Source organism: Urocitellus parryii, chromosome 1, assembly GCF_045843805.1.
Source record: "Urocitellus parryii isolate mUroPar1 chromosome 1, mUroPar1.hap1, whole genome shotgun sequence".
Taxonomy (NCBI): domain Eukaryota; kingdom Metazoa; phylum Chordata; class Mammalia; order Rodentia; family Sciuridae; genus Urocitellus; species Urocitellus parryii.
In genome coordinates this window covers 14,242,233-14,260,337 of record NC_135531.1, presented here as the reverse complement: position 1 = coordinate 14,260,337, position 18,105 = coordinate 14,242,233, and the positions used below count along the sequence as shown (strand labels likewise).

Below are 18,105 nucleotides of genomic sequence, written 5' to 3'. Positions count from 1 at the left end.
TGGTAGCCTTAAGTGTGTTTGCACATCCACAACACACACACACACACACACACACACACACACACACAGATTTTTGACTCAGGGAGGCTGCCAGGTTTTGTCTTGCTGGGAGACAAATAGATCAATCTGGAAGAGTGGATGTGGAAAGGGAGTGGTGCTGGGAAAGGACTCTGGGCCTCTGTGCACCTACTGTTGTTAGGGTGGTCTAGGAACGTTTGCCTGAATATAAAACGTATGAGCTTTGTCCTGGCAATCATCCCTCAAGGGGTTTACTCTAAGGGTATAATTCTACACGTCTGGAATGATGTATGAACAAGCAACTGATTCAAGTCTTGCTTGTGATAAATATGGGGAAGGACTGGCGGACCCACCTATAAAGCCTGGTGAGTGGTCTTGTCAACTGCAGCAGTGCAGTGGCTTTTTCTGAGGCCTATGAGTTGCATTGACTTGGGGGTATTTCCACACTGTGCTGTTGAGTGACCAAAGCTAGGGTGTGGACTTGCACGTATACTCCAAACTCACTTGGTAAATGTAGACTTAGATGTAGATATAGGATGATAAGCATCTTTATGTAAGCGTATATATTTACCTATGTGTCTCTAAATGTAGAGAAATAGGTAGAAAAAAATTGCCAATCTATTGACATTGGTCATTAAAAGTTAACCGGGAAGTTACATTTAAGTGTGAAGTTGTCGGGGATTAATGAGATATTTACAATTACCTCTTTTTTTTTTTTTATGGATACCTAAAACATACAGCTTGATAAATAAGGTCTCCATTGAGTTTTCCTTCCTGTACTATGGCAACCTCCATAAAATGACAATTAGCTCTCCAGGTCACAGGGTTTCTGAGAAGAGGAAGGTCATTGCAGCAAGAGAGATCAAAGAGGGCCTCACACAGTGGATAGCGCTGGTGTTGATTCACTCTCCAGAGTTGGGATTTGGAAAAGTGGAGAGGCAGGATCAGCATTCCAGATTGGGGAACAGCATTTACTCTACAGTGTTCATGGGAAGTAGTGACAAGAGTCACATATGAGTGTCGGCTGCAGAGAATAAATGCACACAAGTTCCAGTGCAGTATGGAAGACACATCTTTAGAGATATGCCCTACTTAAGCCTTGAGAGTGGAGAACAGGGATGGAGGGCGAGGGGCTGAGTGGGGAGAGGGGAGCACGAGGTGAAACTCAGAGGCTGAGTCAGCTACGCGGACAGCAAATGATCCAGGAAAAAAAACATGAATGTTTATGGCAGACTGACGGTTACATTAATACAAAAGACCACCTCCAGTTCACTAACAGATCCGTTGCCAAGCCTGTTTAGAAACCTCAGTACCTTTTCCATTCACAGAGACCATGTGGGCTGCTCAGGCTTGCCCAGAGTGGCCATCCCATCCTCAGTGGATCGTTTATAAGTCAGTAGAAATTTATTTGGCTCCTGCTTCTGGAGGCAGGGGAGTCCAAGACTGGGGGGCCCCGTCTGGTGAGGGCCTCTGGTTGCTAACATGGTGGAAGGGCAAGTGAGCAGAAAAACTGGGGCCATAGTCATCTTTTTATTCTTATGATATCATTTATACTCATTGAAAGCTCACTCCTGTGATAATGAACCCCCTCCTGCAATAAGGACCGTAATCAATTCATGAGGGTAAGTTCCTCACCACCTAATCATCCCTTAAGGTCCCGCCTCTTTTTTTTTTGTTTGTTTGTTTGTTTTTTATTCTTTGAGATCATTTTTTTTACTTGGTGCATGATAATTGTACCTAATAGTGGATATCTATTTATCTTTGTTACATATTTATACATGCACATGACATATTTAGTCAATTTTATCTCCCTGTGGGGGAGGTACTGGGGAAGGTCCCAGTTCTTCATATTGCCACAATGGCTGTTAAGTTTCAACGTGATTTTGGGAGGGGACATTCAGGCCACTACACTTTCGCATTACATTCTGGTTCTGAGCAGTGACTACGGCCAGAACTGGTTCTCATGGCTTCCTGCTGTCCCCTTGCAATCCTAAGAATTATTAATTTATTTGTAGAAATGTACTCTTTCATTAAGGAGTGACTCACAGAAACTAAAGTACGTAAATCTAGAGTGCATAGCTCGATAAATCCTCCCTCTGTCCATTATCCAGGTCAGGATACAGGTGTTTGAATTCTGAACAGGCTTCTCTGAGCTACCTGTTACTAGACCCATATGCATATCTTTATCAAAATAGTTTAGTTTTATATGTTTATAGATGTTACATAATTAGAATCTTATGGTATTTACTGTTTGGTCTTGGGCTTCTGTCACTCCACATTGTGAAATTTCGTCTGTGTGGTCGAGTGTAGCAGTGGTTTAGTTGTTTGTACTGCTGTGTGCTATTTTACGGATGGATCACAGATGCAGGCTCGTTGGTCAGCTCTGATGCTTTTCCCTCCTGGGACCAGTGGGCTACCAGGATATCTCTTCAGGAGATGGTTGAAGCACAAGAGAATGTGGCAAGACATGCATGTACACAGCCACTAACACCCCATTAGCCAAAGCACATGCACGGCTGAGCCCAAAGTCAGGGAGTTTATTCTGTGGAGGTAAGGCATGGACACAGGGCTACAAGAATTGGGGCCATAATGTAGTCAAAGACATCAGGTCTAAGGGTATACATGCTGGTTGCTTTAGAAGACACCACTGAAGGGTATCCCAAATTCTCATGCAAATCTGTTCTCCCTCAGCAGTGTTAAGAGAACTCCAGTTGCTCCACATTCTCACCGCTACCTGATACTGAACTCTTCAAAGTTTTCATTTGAACCACAGCAGCCAGAAAGCGTCCAGAACATAAAAGGGTTTCCTTCTCGTCTCAACTTTCATTACCCTCTTTCCTCATCTTATTTAAGTCCAAGGTCTTTTTAAAAAGATGTATTAGTGACTTTCTGGGAAGAACACTTCTATTTCCACAGAAGACCTTCGAAGATGAGGCCCAGCTTTGTGGGAGGAGCAGCATTGGACAGGGTGGGGGAGACTCTGGGTGAGGAGATGGGAGGGAACTGTTAATAAGGTGGGCAAGGACAGGCGAGAGGAGGATGGGACATCGATTCACACTTCCCCTGTCTTCAGCACAAAGCCTGTTTTTGCAAGTTTGCTTTTGGAAAAGGATCCATACCGATTAAAGTTAGAAGTTTGTACCCTGGAGAGGACCTAGTATGAGTGGGTGATGTAGGCCACTGAGAAGAGGAAAGGAAAAATCCCAGGTAGTCATTGAATTTGAGCAATTTCTGGGTGGCCACACCTTTGTTAAGGATATCTAAAAGTGGGATAATGAAACATTGTGACATTTATGATATGTATTTTTACCTATTATATGTATTATTGCATAAATTTAATCATTTGTGTTGATTTTCTAAAAGCAAAAAATAAACTTACACTGTTTCTTAGCACTTTGTGTACTTTCTACTCTAATAATTATTTAATTTTTTATTTTTTATTTTTGTAGTTGTCGATGGACAGAATGACTTTATTTGTTTATTTTTTATGTGGAGATGAGGATCGAACCCAGTGCTTCATGCATGCTAGGCAAGCGCTCTGCCACTGAGCTACAGCCCCAGCCCTCTAAGCATTTATTAAATGATAGTGTTGTTAAACCAAATGCATCTTCCCCAGAATCTTTTCTTAAATTTTCCTAAAGTGGGCAATATAAAAAGGAAGCAGGAGATGAAGGAAAAATCACTTTATAGAAATTTCCCCAGGACACATTGGTGCCACACAGCCTTGCCAGTGGCAGGAGCATTTCCCGGAATTGTGACTCGGCAGTCCCTCCTTGTTCCGTAGCTCATTCCGTTCACTGGGATATATTAATGACCTCATAGTTGAGTAAGACACTGGCTATGCAGTGAGCATGGGGGGAGTATGCTGTTTTGTAAGATTTTGTAAGATTTCTAGTGAGACTGGGTCAGTGGAGCCAAATAACTGCAAACCCAAGTGCAAAATGTTAGAAGTGCTTTGTTTGTCTTTCGATATTTAGTTGCATGAGCAGTCCAAGAATGACTCTGAAATAACGGGACAAAATTATGGCCATTCAGCATTGCTGGGAGATCCCAGTTTTAGATTTCTGTAGATGCATTAAAGATCATTTGGGTCAAGCCTCTTTACTCAAAAAAAAAAAAAAAAAGGTGAGGTAGCCAAGCTTCTGGAAAAAATTGGTGGCGAAGATGTATCTAGAACCAGGACTTTCCCCTTTTTTTTACAAGAGGTTTTGCGGGTGAGGCTATAGTTTAATAAGGCCACGGATCAGGTTTTGAGTCTGTCTGTGTTTATGTACTTTGTCAATTTGGACCAGAATTTTAACAGCTCAGTGTCCCAGATTTTTTTGGCTGTCAATTGAGGATAATAATAGTAGTAACTGCGTCATCGGGTTTTGGGGAGGATTAAATGAAATGAGACACACATGCATTTAGCAGAGTGACACAAGGAAAAAGGACCAGATAAATGATGGCTGGCATTAGCACTGATTTAAAAATAAAGGGCTTTATGGTTTGAGCGTAATGGGAGGCTAGGTACTTCTTCAAGGTGTTCTTGGAACTTCTTGCAGACTGACCAAAGAAAACCCATCCTTCCATGGTTGTGCCCCCCATAAATGCAGTCACCTCAAAGATGGCATCTAGTGTGAGACTGAGCAAGGAGAGTCCTTTGAAACATCGCTTTGTTTTGGACAAGCCTACCCAAGAACAATGAAGATACTTGCACTCTTTCCATTCTGATAAAGCTGTTAGTTCAATGTGTTTCTCTGTCTCCAGATCAAGCTATTCCCCTCAATCTGGTCTCTTACTCAGTATATAATGGAAGGCCTGAGCTGTCCACAGTTCTTCAGAACTGTGATTGCTTCAGTCTGAGGTCTACTTCTGCACAAGCTGGGATGCTCTCAAACTGTCTCAGAGTTAAAAACCAACTTGAGAGTATTGATGGTCCTCACAGTTCAGCTGTTGTGCCATAAATTAAAAACTTGGAATCAGCCCATTGTAAACAGTTTATCCTGCTTCTTGCAGCCTTTCCAATCAGAGCTTTGAATTAGTTTCTGGTTTTCAGTCCTTAGAATGGAAAATATCTTAGACATTATGTATGCAAACCTCCAGAATTGTAGGGCTTGTGGAGTGAGCCCTGAAGTCTTGGTCCCTGAGTCCAGGAGTGGTGTACTCTTCTCCAGGAGGCGAATAATCAGAGAGATTTCCAGTCTTATGTGGAAGTTGTCCTCTTTGCAACTATCGGAGTTAGAAAGAAGAAATGTCTTTAACAGGAGGCTGTGCTTAACTGTACCTTGTTTTGTTTATTTGTGATTTTAGTGGGAGCTGACTGATGAATAGCAGATTCACTTTCATGAGCTAGAAGGATAATAATATGAAGAAGCCCTGTCAATCTTCTGTGCCCAGGTGGTTAGGACACTGCCTGTGCCTTTATTTGAACCTAATAGACACAAAAATGTTCTTGCCATTTGGACAACGAGATCTGCATGATCAGTACCTACTTGTGATTGAGCAGTTTGCCTTGGGTTCCAGTTCTTTCCATTATTTATAAAATCAAGGATTTTTATTTTGCTGTTCTTAAAATGTTCACTAAATTGGATGCCATACTCCACTTAGGGAATTTGGCGGGAGGTGAATAAGATATCAAAGATAGATATAAGCGATTTGAAACACTTCCACAGAACACCCACTTAGAGGCCCAGTTCATAAAAAGATGAAATTTACCTGAGTATTTGCTTTGGACAAACCTGGACAAAACTTGCCTAGAAATGGAAAGGAATTTACTATAGGGTACCCATGTGAGCATCCTGTGCTGTGTGGACATTGACATATAGTGAGTTATTCTGTGAAAAGTAACAGTCTTTATGCATTTATTTGGGTGAAAACATTCTAGAATGAGAAAAGGTGGCATTATTTGTATTTTCTCCCCACATTTGCTTCTTTCAGTACTGTGTGTCATTTATTTAGAGTAGGTGTGCTTGGTCTTTTTATTCTATAACCATTTTTCTTTCATAAAGAACCGCATTCTTCAGCTTGGGGCTGCTTTAACAGAATGCCATAGACTACAGGCTCAGACAACAGGAATGTACTACTCTGAGTTCTGGAAGTTGGAAATCCAAGATCAAGGTAGCAACAGATTTGATTTCTGGAGAGGGCCCTCTGCTTAGTTTGTAGATATTTTCTTTTATACTGTGTCCTTACATGGTAGGGACAGAGAATGAGATCCTCTTTTATGAGGTCACAGTGGTACCATATTAGGGTCCCTTGCTTATGACCTCACTTAACCTTAATTATGTGGGACAGACCCTTTTCCCAGATACAGTTAGAGCTTCACCATGAATTTTGGCCACAGCACTTGAATAAGTACCTATACAGCTAAAGCATTTGCCAGGAGTGGTGGTGCATGCTTATAATCCCAGAGGTTTGGGAGGCTGAAGTAGGAGGATTGCAAGTTTAAGGCCAGAAAAAGTGAGGTGCTAAGCAACTAAATGAGACTTTGTCTCTTAATAAAATACAAAATAGGGCTGGGAATGTGGCTCAGTGGTCTAGTGCCCCTGAGTTCAACCCCTGGTACCTCAAACAAAACAAAAAATTTGCTTAAAGCATTTGCTTAGAGCATTTTAGGTGTTGATTTCACTTAAAGCCAGGAAGGATTTCACTTAAAGCCAGGATTTGGTTTACAAATTTCATCTAGCTGTCTCATTGAAGGCCTTCCAACATTCCCCGTGAATGATGGAAAAGTCCAGAAGATCTTTCTTTGCCTCCAGAATTATGTACCTTTCCCCACTGAATTCATTTGTCTTTAAATGTTACTCCAAATGACCTACGGATTACTTGAGAACTGTTGGTGCGTTAACACCCACAGTGAGAGCAATTCTTTAATTAGAGAGAGAGGGAAAGAACACAGTTGCTCTCAAAGAACAAGGGATGGAGGTGGAGGATAGAGGCCAGGAAAGACACCGAAGTCCAGGTCTCTTTGGGGAGGATGGAGATCTCATGACTTCCACACCTGCTGTTAGGCTCCACCTCCCGGTGCTGTTGCACTGGGGATCAAGTTTCCAGTGTAAGAATTTTGGGGGACACATGCAAACCATAGCAACTCGGCTGAGGTAGTGTAATCAGATTTCTTCCCTGTGGTTATCCAAGTCCCTCATTTCTACAGTCTGCTCTTTGAAAACATATTAGTATGTGCAGCTCACCCCCAAAGAGTGGAGGATCTTTGACTTTTTAAAACGTATCAATGCTCTGAGTAGGTCCGAGTTCTCAGCCTTGGCCTCACCTTAATGGGAAAGCTTTGTCCAATGATTTTCCCACAAGCTGCACACCCCACCTCTTTTCCCCATTCTCTCAAACGTTACTTTTGCTTCTGATGATTTTCTGTGGTGTTTAAAATCCAGGTTAAGACAGAAAAAAAAAAATCTAGTTAGCTATCCTTATGTTTCTACTTTACACATTTAAGAGCCTAAAAATTCATATAACAAACAAAATTACCTTTTTAATTTTAGTGTTTGGCATCATGAAGTTATACACTTACTTTGGCACCACGAATTCCTCTCTTGACGATGAAGTTACGGTACAGTTTCACTGGAGCTGGGGCCATGTGATTCATCTCTGTCCATTCCTCTGTTGCTCTATGCACAGGTTGCAATGTGTTGCTTTGATGAAGAATCAGAAAGCATGGTTTCACTAAACACGAAAAGCTCCCAATCAATCAAATAGGCTGGTGGGAAACAAGAGGCGGGATTAGGGGATAAAACAGAGAGACCACCGGTGAATACATGCTTCACAGTTAGTGCCTGCGATGAGAGTGGAGAGTGATACTCTCAGAAGGTGTTCTGTTCTGGGATGGGTGGGGAGCCCCTGCAGGTGGCTGTGTGTTGAGATGAATGACATCTTGGAAGAGTATGCTTGATCTGGGCATCATGGAACAACTTGTTAAATTCCATCTGTAAAGGGCACCAGCGGTCATCTTAATTAATATTTAGAAGTATTCACAAACATACTCTCAACTTTTGTGTTTCCTAAATGCATTTCACGGCATTCATTCTGAGTTTTGCTGAGAAGCAAAATTAATTCATAATTAATTATAATTGTTTTTCTGTGTATAAAGTGCCTTCACGTGCATTAGCTCAGGAATTCTTTATAAAAAGGCTGTGCTGTTAGTCTTATCATTAGTCTTATTTTGCAGATGGATCCCTTGAGGCTCAGGGAGGTTAAGCAATTTATTCTGGTTATGGGGTCAGGGATGCAGAACCAGGGATTTCAGTTGATTTCATTAGGCTTTTGTTAACACAGAAGGAGTGAGCATGTAACTGCAGGGACTGCTGGAGCTGAGTGTTCTGGTTTGGGTATGGTTTAATAATTTGTTCCCAAAGGGCCCATATATTAAAGGTAAGGTCTGTAAAGTAGCATTTTGTAAGATGCTGTGAACTTTAAGAATGGGACCCCATAGGAGGTCCTGTAAGGCCACTGGGGGTGGGCCCTCCAAGGGGATTGTGGGACCCCATCTGTCCTCCCCCTGCTGTGGTTCCAGAAGTTACCCTTTGTTCCCATGTGAGCTGTTGTTGTGGGTTGCTGCCCTCAATCAGAAGCCAAACCCTGGGGTCACCTGATCTTGGACTTGCATCTCTGTGAGCCAAATAAACCTTCTCTCTTTATAAAGTTGGTATTGCTTCGTGATAAGGAAAAGCTGAATAGCATAAGAAGGGATCTACAGACTTCAGCTCTTGGACTATAATACACTGGAATCCATTTAAATCACACTTCAGGTCGAGCGTACTTAATCCCTAACCCCCAATCTGAAAGACTCCAAAATCTCAAATTTTTGAGTGCCAACGTGATGCCAGAAGTCTGGTGGTTCAATGTACACAGACTGTTTCATAAACAAAATTATTTAAAATATTATATGAAATTACCTTCAGTCTATGTGCTTAAGGTATACATGAAACAAGTGAATTTCATGTTAAGATGTGGGTCCCTTTCCCAAGATGCCATTATGTAAGTAGAACTATTTGAAAGAAACTCCAAATCTGAAACACATCTGACTCGAAGCACTTCAGTTAAGGGACTCGGCCCATGCTTCTGAGGTCCCACCAGTACTTTGAAGAGGTTTTACTAGCAGGGTGTGCCACGTGAGTCTGTTTCTAGGGGACTCACCCAAACCACCGTGCCACACTTCCCTAGACAAAATTTTCACAAATATCTGCATTCCTCTGTTTGATGTTGCTCTACTTTGCAAACCATCTCTCTCATTTAGGCAAAAAGAATGTTAGAGTTGAGGGAAAAGGTCTCTGTTGGAAGGCTGGCCAAGTCCTCGCTCTTGCTTAAGGCATTCTTAGGATACATGCTTGTTGAACAGTGTATCAAATTAGAAGTTTAAGGGATCACTGGGGCCTTAAACAAACAGGCAAGGAAGTCCCTTCTGAATGGGGAGAATGTCAGTATTCAGCGACATCATCAATCTGCTCCTGGGATATGATGAGGAGGAAGAGACCAGCCAGAGTGGACCAGGGCTGCAAATTCCCTTGGTCCAGTGTGCCAGATCTGGCCTTGCTAGTGAAACAGGAAATGACGGGGAAACCGGAGCCCAGGTCAAGTCAAGACTTGTCTCTCTATCAGCCCTTGTCTCACCCCACTCCACTTCCCTGACCGCCACACATCTGTGGTGGTCTCAGACTCTCCATCTACCTATACTATTTTAGGAATCAGAAGTAGAAAAAAGGCGTCAGTTATAACAGCTTCAAATAGAACGAAGAGCCAAGGACAGGAAAGGAAACTAAAATGGAAAAAAGGGACAGGAGGTTAAGCAGACATAGGGTATTCAGACCCATTTAAAGTTTGATACTGTTTACTTCTATGCGTGAAAAGGCAAATGTAAAAAATTGTTGACAGGGCTTTAAGTAGAGCTAACAAAGGAGAAAGAGGCAGGGATTACAGGAGTCATAACTGTGCAATTTCCCTGGTTCACTGGGCTGAGTCCTGCAGAAACACTGGCATCCAGAATTTGTAGGCAATTTGAATCCTGAGGGTAAAAACAGGGCTGTAGTGTGGTCCTGTATAATATATTTTGATATCTGGTTGCCTTATGAACTGTCTACTTTGGCTTAAGACTCTGGACTTGGGAGAAAGGGTTTTGAAATCGGTCCCAAAGGTCCTAGAGGGAAGTATCTTCCAGTGCTGTTATTTTAAGCAAGGAGGTGAGCTTGGGCAGAGGGGTGAGGACGTGGGTCCTAGGATGGGCAGAAAACCACCTACCAATCCTAAGTTCTTGGATCCTTTCTCCTCTTAAAGTCTCACCTGAGACCGACTTGCCTTTGCAAGACAAATGAAAGGCAGTTGCATCCTCCCAGTTTTAACTACTTGTTGATGACGATTTTGGTTTTGGGAACAGTGATGCCAGCTCTCCTTGTGGGGTTTTTAGTCATTTTGGTCTGGGTTGTCTAAGACAAGTGTCTGCTGTTTTTCTCTTAAAACCATCATGAGGCTGTCTTATAAATTTTTGGCAGTGACTCATGAGGAAACCATGGGTTGGCTATGTTCTGCCTGTTAGAATCTGTGTACGCAAAGTGGTTTCCCAGGGAAACCACTCCAGCTCCATCCATTTACCTGCAAATCCCCCAAGAATCAAGCAGCGCCCCGGTTGCTAAAGGCCTTGTGGGGATCATGGCTGCAAGGTGCTTGGACATTGAGGTGCTTTCTTCAGACAGGTGCTCGGGAGGCAGTGCGTTCTTCATTCTCAAGGTCAGAATACAGTGTCCTCAAGTGTTTCTTGGCTCTTAAGTGTCAATTCACATTTTCAAGCTAAATGAAAAGTAGATTTTGTTGGTTTTTAAAAATATCATTTCTCTTCAAAATATCGCAGTGACCACACTGTGCAGACAACGGTGTCCCAGGCCATTTAACTTGTGATGGATGTTTTTCTCCTGCATTTTTAACAGATGACTTTCCAAAGGCAACCTTCTTTTATTTTGCTGTTGGACTACGGCTGAGGTTTTTGCAGCCATTTGTTTCCAAATGGACTTTACATCCTTGTGAACATTGTGGGCTCCTTAGGAAGGGGCCACTGTTTTGTTTACATTTTACTCAGTGCCCAAAACTTTGGGAATGTTTCCTACTAATAAAGAGAATTTGCACTGTGAAATACCTCTTGCACTTAGATTTAAGACTAGATTTAAGAGTAGAAAGTAGGATAGATGGGGCCAGGGTGTTTCTACCAGCTAGAATATTGTCCAGCACCCAGTGGGCACTCAGTAAGTACAGATGGGCCTCTATATGCACAGGTTCCACATCCGTGGATTCAATCATCATGAAACGGAAATGTTTAAAAAGCTAAATTGTTCCCCACCGCCCCCACCCCATTGTGAATTAGCATCCACATATCAGAGAAAATATTCAGCCTTTGGTTTTGGGGGATTGGCTTATTTCCTTAGCATAATATTCTCCAGCTCCATCCATTTACCTGCAAATGCCACAATTTCATTCTTCTTTAAGGCTGAGTAATAGTCCAGTGTATGTGTGGCGGTGGGTATGGAATCTCCATACCACTTTCCATAATGGTTGCACCAACTTGCATTCCCACCAGAGGGGAGGGAATATGGGGGTAGGAAGGTCAGTAGAATGGATCAGACCTTATTCCCTTATTACATTTTTTAAAAGTAGAATGGATCAGACCTTATTCCCTTATTACATTTTTTAAAATCCATGTATCTGTCGAAGGCACCTAGATTGGTTCCCTAGTTTACCTGTTGTGAGTTGAGCTGCTGTAAACATTGATGTGTGCTGATCCTAAGTCCTTTGGGTATAAAACGAGAAGCAGGATAGCTGGGTCAAATGATGGTTTCATTCTAAGTTTTCTGAGGAATCTCCATAACACTTTCCATAATGGTTGCACCAACTTGCATTCCCACTGGAGGGGAGGGAGTATGGGGTAGGAAGGTAAATAGAATGAATCAGACCTTATTACCTTATGTACATATATAAGTATACGACCTGTATAACCAGAAGAATGGGAAATTATACTCCATAGATATGATGTATCAAAGTACATTCTACTGTCATGTATAACTATTTATAAAAAATTTAAAAAAATAAAAATAAATGTTAGAAATCTGCTGGGGGGGGGGAAAGCAAAATTGTATCTGTATTGAATATGCACAGGCCTTTTTTCCTATGAATTATTCCCTAAACAATCCAGTGTGCTGACCGTTTACACAGCAGTTACAGCGTATTATGATATTATTAGTAATCTAGAAGTCATTTGGAGCGTATGAGAAGATTTAAAGATTATCTGCATATGTAGGTTACATGCAAGTACTGCACGGTTTTACATCTGGGACATGGCACCCATGGGTTTGGTGTTCACCGGGTGGGGATGTCTTGGAACCCTGAGAGAAGACCCTGAGAGATGACTCTATATACCGTCTGCACGAGTGTGCCTACCATCTGTTGTAGATCAAGCCTGGTGTATCCTGTGGAGAGTGTGGTGGGGGGACCTGGGAGGGTGGCCTTTGGTGTTTCTTCCGGGCTTGGAGACTAGATAATTCCTCCAGCTTTCAGGATAAATCAAGTGTCCTACAGCCTCAGTTCTTCCCTCAGGCCCTTTCATTCCCAGTGCCCTGCTTTTATTTATCTCACCATTATTTTAGGAAAAGAAATCAAAATTAATCTTCAAATTGGTTCACATCTACTTAGGATGCCAGAATCGTGTTAAACTTCATAAATACTATTCATTATTATGATATCAGCAATGTCTCCATATTTTCTAGTGTATTGAGTTTAATAGTGATTAAAACAATTAAAAAATTAAAATTCTCAATTTTGTTAAGTTCTGCCAAATTCCTCCTCAGTATTAATGAAGAAAATAAAGTGTCCCCTTTTTTATTTAGTAACATGAATAGTTACACTGACAAATTTTTAAATGTTGAACAGTGGTGCACCATTTGGCTTATGTACATTTCATTTAAGATTCTTGAGGTCATAAGGGGCATTTGTACTTGTATATGTGTGTGTCGGTGTGGGCATGGGGTCATCTGGTCTCATTGGAAGAGTGAAAAGCTTTCTTTCCCTTCTACGTGTATTGCAGTTGGCTTTGGAATTATCGGTTCCTTAAGGATTCATAGAATTTGGCTTTGAGAAGTTGATTATGTCTGGTGCAGTTTGGTGAGGATTATTCTGTGAAAATCTACTGCAGTTTTGTTTCTGGTAATTTTCTATGTATACAATCACCGTTCATCCAGGTTTTAAAAAAGGTTATAATTTTAAAATATTACAAAAATTTTAAAGATTATGACTCAATCATTATAACATTTAAATATTTAAATGTGGTAATATTTTAAGCCAAGTACTTTATTAAGCACATGGTCCATGAAGAATCTGTATTTTTTCCATGTTCTGACTTTTTTCCCCATTTTGGTTATTTAAGAGTCTGTCTCATTTCTTGGCCTTATATATATATATTTTTTGCCAATTAAAATTTTTTAAAAAAAATTTTATTGGTATATTATAATTATAAATAACAGTAGGATTCATTGTGCCATGTTTATACATGCATTTAACTTATTTTATCTCATTTTCCAGTACCTTCTCTTCCCTTCCCCTCCTCCTTCCCCTGATCTGTTTGTCTCTTTTTTATTGCGTTGTAATTAGTTATACATGACAGCAGAATGCATTTTGATTCATTGTATACAAATGGAGCACAACTTTTCATTTCTCTGGTTGTGCACAGTGTAGAGTCTCACCATAAATGCAGTCCTACATGTACCTACGGTAATGATATTCGTCTCATTCCACCATCTTTCCTACCCCCAGGGCCTCATATATCTTGACATGGTTGCTCAGTTGCCCTAAAAAAAGACTCATCGTTTCTTATTTATTAATTAATACAAGTAGTTCAGGCTGTAAATCATCCTCTGAGCATATCGCTGTGGTATTCAGAGAGAAAAGAGATCATTCCATTTTCACTCTTTTCTACATATTCTATATTTTGGTTCTGATTTCATTTTTGACACAAAGTTTGTTTTGGAGAATTATTATTATTATTATATTTTTTTTTTACAAATGGTAGACTTTATTGGCTTTCTGGTTTTGTTACAGGTATTTTACAGCATTGAATAGAAATTATTGTCTATTTAATTTGTACTTTTAAAATTTGCTGAGGCTTTATTTTTTTTGCCTAATAGTCTAAACATTCTGTGGAAATTTGTAAAGAAGTTGCATCTCTTGTTTTAAGGTATGTAATTACTTTTTTATATTAATTTGAATGCAACTTGTAATTACATATGTAATTTATTATTTCTTGTTCTCTTGGTAATTCTTTGGCAGAAAAGTATTAATCTTAACACTTCTGTATTTCTTACACTTTTGTTCTTCATATAGATTTTGCTATATAAATACTGATGCTTTGTCCATAACCCTTAGATATTGATTGTGGATTGGACTCTGCACAATTTTAAAGTAGCTTTTTCTTACCGGATGCTTTTTGCTTTGGATTCAGTGTGTCTGACGTTAAGATCACCATTCCTAATGTTACCTGGTCTACTCTGGCCCAAGCTTTTATTTTCAGCATTCCTGCATTGCATTATTTTAAATGTTTCTTCTTTAGATCATACCATTTTTTTCCACTGGGGGTCATGTCTGGGGGATCTGTGTTGTTTTCTAATACAATAGAAATTTATCAATTTATATAATAGATAATATTTAGACTTGATTCTATAATCATATTTTGTGTTATTTTTTTGTCTTATTGTCTAAGTTTTTATTACACCTTCTGGATTTTGTTGAAATTTTTTTGTGTTGTATTGAAAGATCATGATATGTTATAACTCTTTTAGTGATAACCTACATGAATGTATCTGTGGCTTCACAGACATTTAATTATATTTTTGATGCAGTGTCTATTTTTGCCCGTTAAGAATTAAATATTTTTAAAGTATTTTTTTAGTTGTAGACATTCAGAATACCTTTATTTATTTATTTATTTTTGTGTGGTGCTGAGGATAGAACCCAGTGCCTCACACGTGCGAGGCAAGTGCTCTACCACTGAGCCACAACCCCAGCCCCCTTTTTTTTGTACTTTGAGTCAGGATCTCAGCAAGTTCCTGAGGGCCCCACTAAGTTGCTGAAGCCGGCCTCAAACTTGTGATCCTCTTGCCTTAGCCTCCCCAGTCGCATGCAGCACTGTGCCTGGCTACTTTTATAATGTTAATATACTCAAATTTCTTTCCCTTTTCCTTTACCAGGGTTAAATGTTGTTTTTCCCTCTGCTCCGTAGGATGAGGCAGCGTGCAGCATCGCCTCTCTCTTCTCCTCCTATGGACACGCAACTGTTGCTGGTGAGGCTGTTTCTACATTCGCCATAGTGTACACCATTTCTTTTCTGCTCTAGAAGCCTAGTTCTCGCGGCTGAGCTTGAGTATTTGGTGCTCACAGCCAGGCATTTTGCTATGCAGTCTGTCTCCTGCCTGTCTTTGCCTGAGGACTCTGGAGGCTTCCGTGAGTCCTGATGCTGAACCTTGTTGGGAGAAGCCCCAGGTTAGCCAGCGCCTTTTCCTTGGAAGTAGACTGATCCCTTCTACCCCTCCTGAATGTGAGAGGGGTTTTGTTCACCACTGAGGTCCACTGACTTCGTGTTCACTGTATCAACTTCCTCTGGGACCCAGCGTGCACTTTGCTGAATGCTTCTTTCATTTCTCATTTTCTTGAATTCCAACTTTATTCATTATTTATTTTTTCCTCTTCACACTCTTCTTATTCTGAGACATCAGCTAGACCCTTATGACGTATAAGTGCTATTCTACCTCCCTCATTTTTTTTTAACCCTCCTTACTATATAGACTTGATACTGGGGCCTACAGAGAGAGATGGGGCTGGTGAGGATTCAGACCCCACTCTGCCTTCCCCTTGGGCTTCCAGCACAGCACCTCTATTTCTGCTGAAGACGTTTCCAGCTAGTTTTGCTTTTACTGTCTGTCTGTTTGTCTTTCCTCTTTACTTCTGTGTCCTTTCTGTTCTTTCACTTTTCTCTCTCCCTTCCCCCTCCTTTCCCTCTCTTCTCACCTACTGTCTTTTGATACCTTTTCTGATATCATCACATTCAGGAAAATCTTCCCAGTGAAAGTGTGACTGTAACTATACAGGGTAGTATTTAGTGTGATTTGCCCACTGTTTTTTTTTTTTTTAAGTATTTTTTGGTAGACTAAAGTCCACCCAGCCATTACAAGAATAAGTAATTTTCATCTATCTCAAGATTTTAAAATCTTTTCAACAGTGTTTTCCTTTTATGCATAATGAATCCCTCATTTATTAAGGAGTACGGTTATTCCTTAAATGCTATTATAGTATTTCTTTTGAACTTTTATTAATTTGTGGATCCAATAAATGTAGGTGAGATTCCTAAGAGGCAGTACACAGACAGTAGGTTAGGGAGGAAGTGATCTTACATTTTATTCTTGGACTTAGATTTCAAAAATGTACTTCATTTTTTATCCTGGATTTTTAATTCCTGTTCAATTTCTGGCCCACTGACTTCTAGGTCTGTTTCAGAAACACCTGCGCTCATCCTGTGCATTGCATTGTGTAAATAGTTTATCCTCTGTAAATGACCTGGCAGAGGCCCCTTTTCATTTCCATCCTGTTTATTGATGATCACTTCAGCATTTGACAATGTCACTGTAAATTCAGGAAGCCTCCTGAGCTGGTAACAGGCCGAAGCTGTTGAGCTTATATCCTGTGCTTCGGTGCAGTCACTGATGGGGAGATGGGGAGGCACACTGGGCCACAGCTGGCCTCTAAGGTCACTGTGAGGTACAAGAATCATTTGAAAAGGAAATCTATTTGGATTTGTAATATTAATGTACATTTAGAGGGGGAATTTGAAAGCTGTGTGTGTGTGTGTGTGTGTGTGAGAGAGAGAGAGAGAGAGAGAGAGAGAGGGAGACAGAGACAGAGTCAGAGACAGAGAAAGAGAGGCAAAAAACAGAGACAGAAACAGAGACAGACAGAACCCATAATCCCGTGGGTACAGAGACTCTTTAGCATGCTTTTGAGTTTTCTTCTTATACTTAAATATATACACATGCATCTATGATTCTGTTAAGTTGCACGCATGCTTTGTACCTTAAGTTTTGCATTATTATGTTTTCTCATGTTGGTAAGCATTGGTTCCACACTGTTTTTGTAATGCCTGTGTAACTTCTAAGTGTAGAGTGTGAAAAGTAGAGTTAATAGGTGGAAGTGCATGAACATTTTTTGGTGCCAATTTTTAAAAATGTGTTTTGTTATGAATGAAATACAGTATGTTCTCAAATGTAGCACGCACTGAAGCATTTTTAAGGCTCAATACCTACCACAAGGCTGCTTCTGAGAAGGGTTGTGCCTTCCCATCCCAGGAGGCGCCTGTGTGCCTGACTGTTGCTGTCCCTACCAGACTCAGCCTTTAGCCTGGTGAGTTTTAAACTTTTGCTTTAAATTGAATGTAGGAAAGTTGGCATTTCATTGCTTTTTAATGTTTGTTCCTTTCAGAAATGGAGTTGAGTAGTTTGTGATGTTTTTAGTCATTTGTATTTTTTCTGTGAATTATCTGAAGAGTTCCTTGCTGGAGTGTTAGAGTTTTTGCTTATTTCCTTCCAGTACATTTCAAATATTTTGCCTTTTTCATAGTTTTGCAAATCTGTGTGCTCACGTATGTGTATGTCACAGTTTTGTGCTCCTGGATAGGTACATTAGTTAGCATCTACTGTATAACAAAAGAATCTAAGACTTAATAGCTTCCAACAATCATCATTTCTTATTGTTTGTTGGTCTCTGGTTGTCTGTGTAGTTTTCTGGTTTTGGCTAGACTCACTCATGCCCCTTTGGTCACCTGGAGGTAGAGACCCATTCTGCTGATCAGAGTGAGGTCTGTTGCATTTGGGGCATTGGCAAGGTGGCTGACCTCTGATGGCCTTTCTCCTTAACCACATCAGCTTGGCTGGTTCAAGTGGCCGTATTCCAAAAAACATTTGGAGCTAGTACGCAGCTCGTGCTGACACATTTTACTGGCAAAAGCAAGTCACAGAACCAGACCAGATTAAAATGTTGGGGAGGTAGACTCTACTTCTTAATGAGAAGGAACTGAAA

The 18,105-nt window shown here is 40.6% G+C and overlaps 1 protein-coding gene across 1 annotated transcript in view; it reads left to right on the top strand.

Moving 5' to 3' along the window:
* Marchf11 (membrane associated ring-CH-type finger 11) overlaps positions 1–18,105 on the top strand; it is a 111,352-nt gene that overhangs the window by 30,803 nt on the left and 62,444 nt on the right. The gene's annotated exons all lie outside the window — the stretch shown is intronic.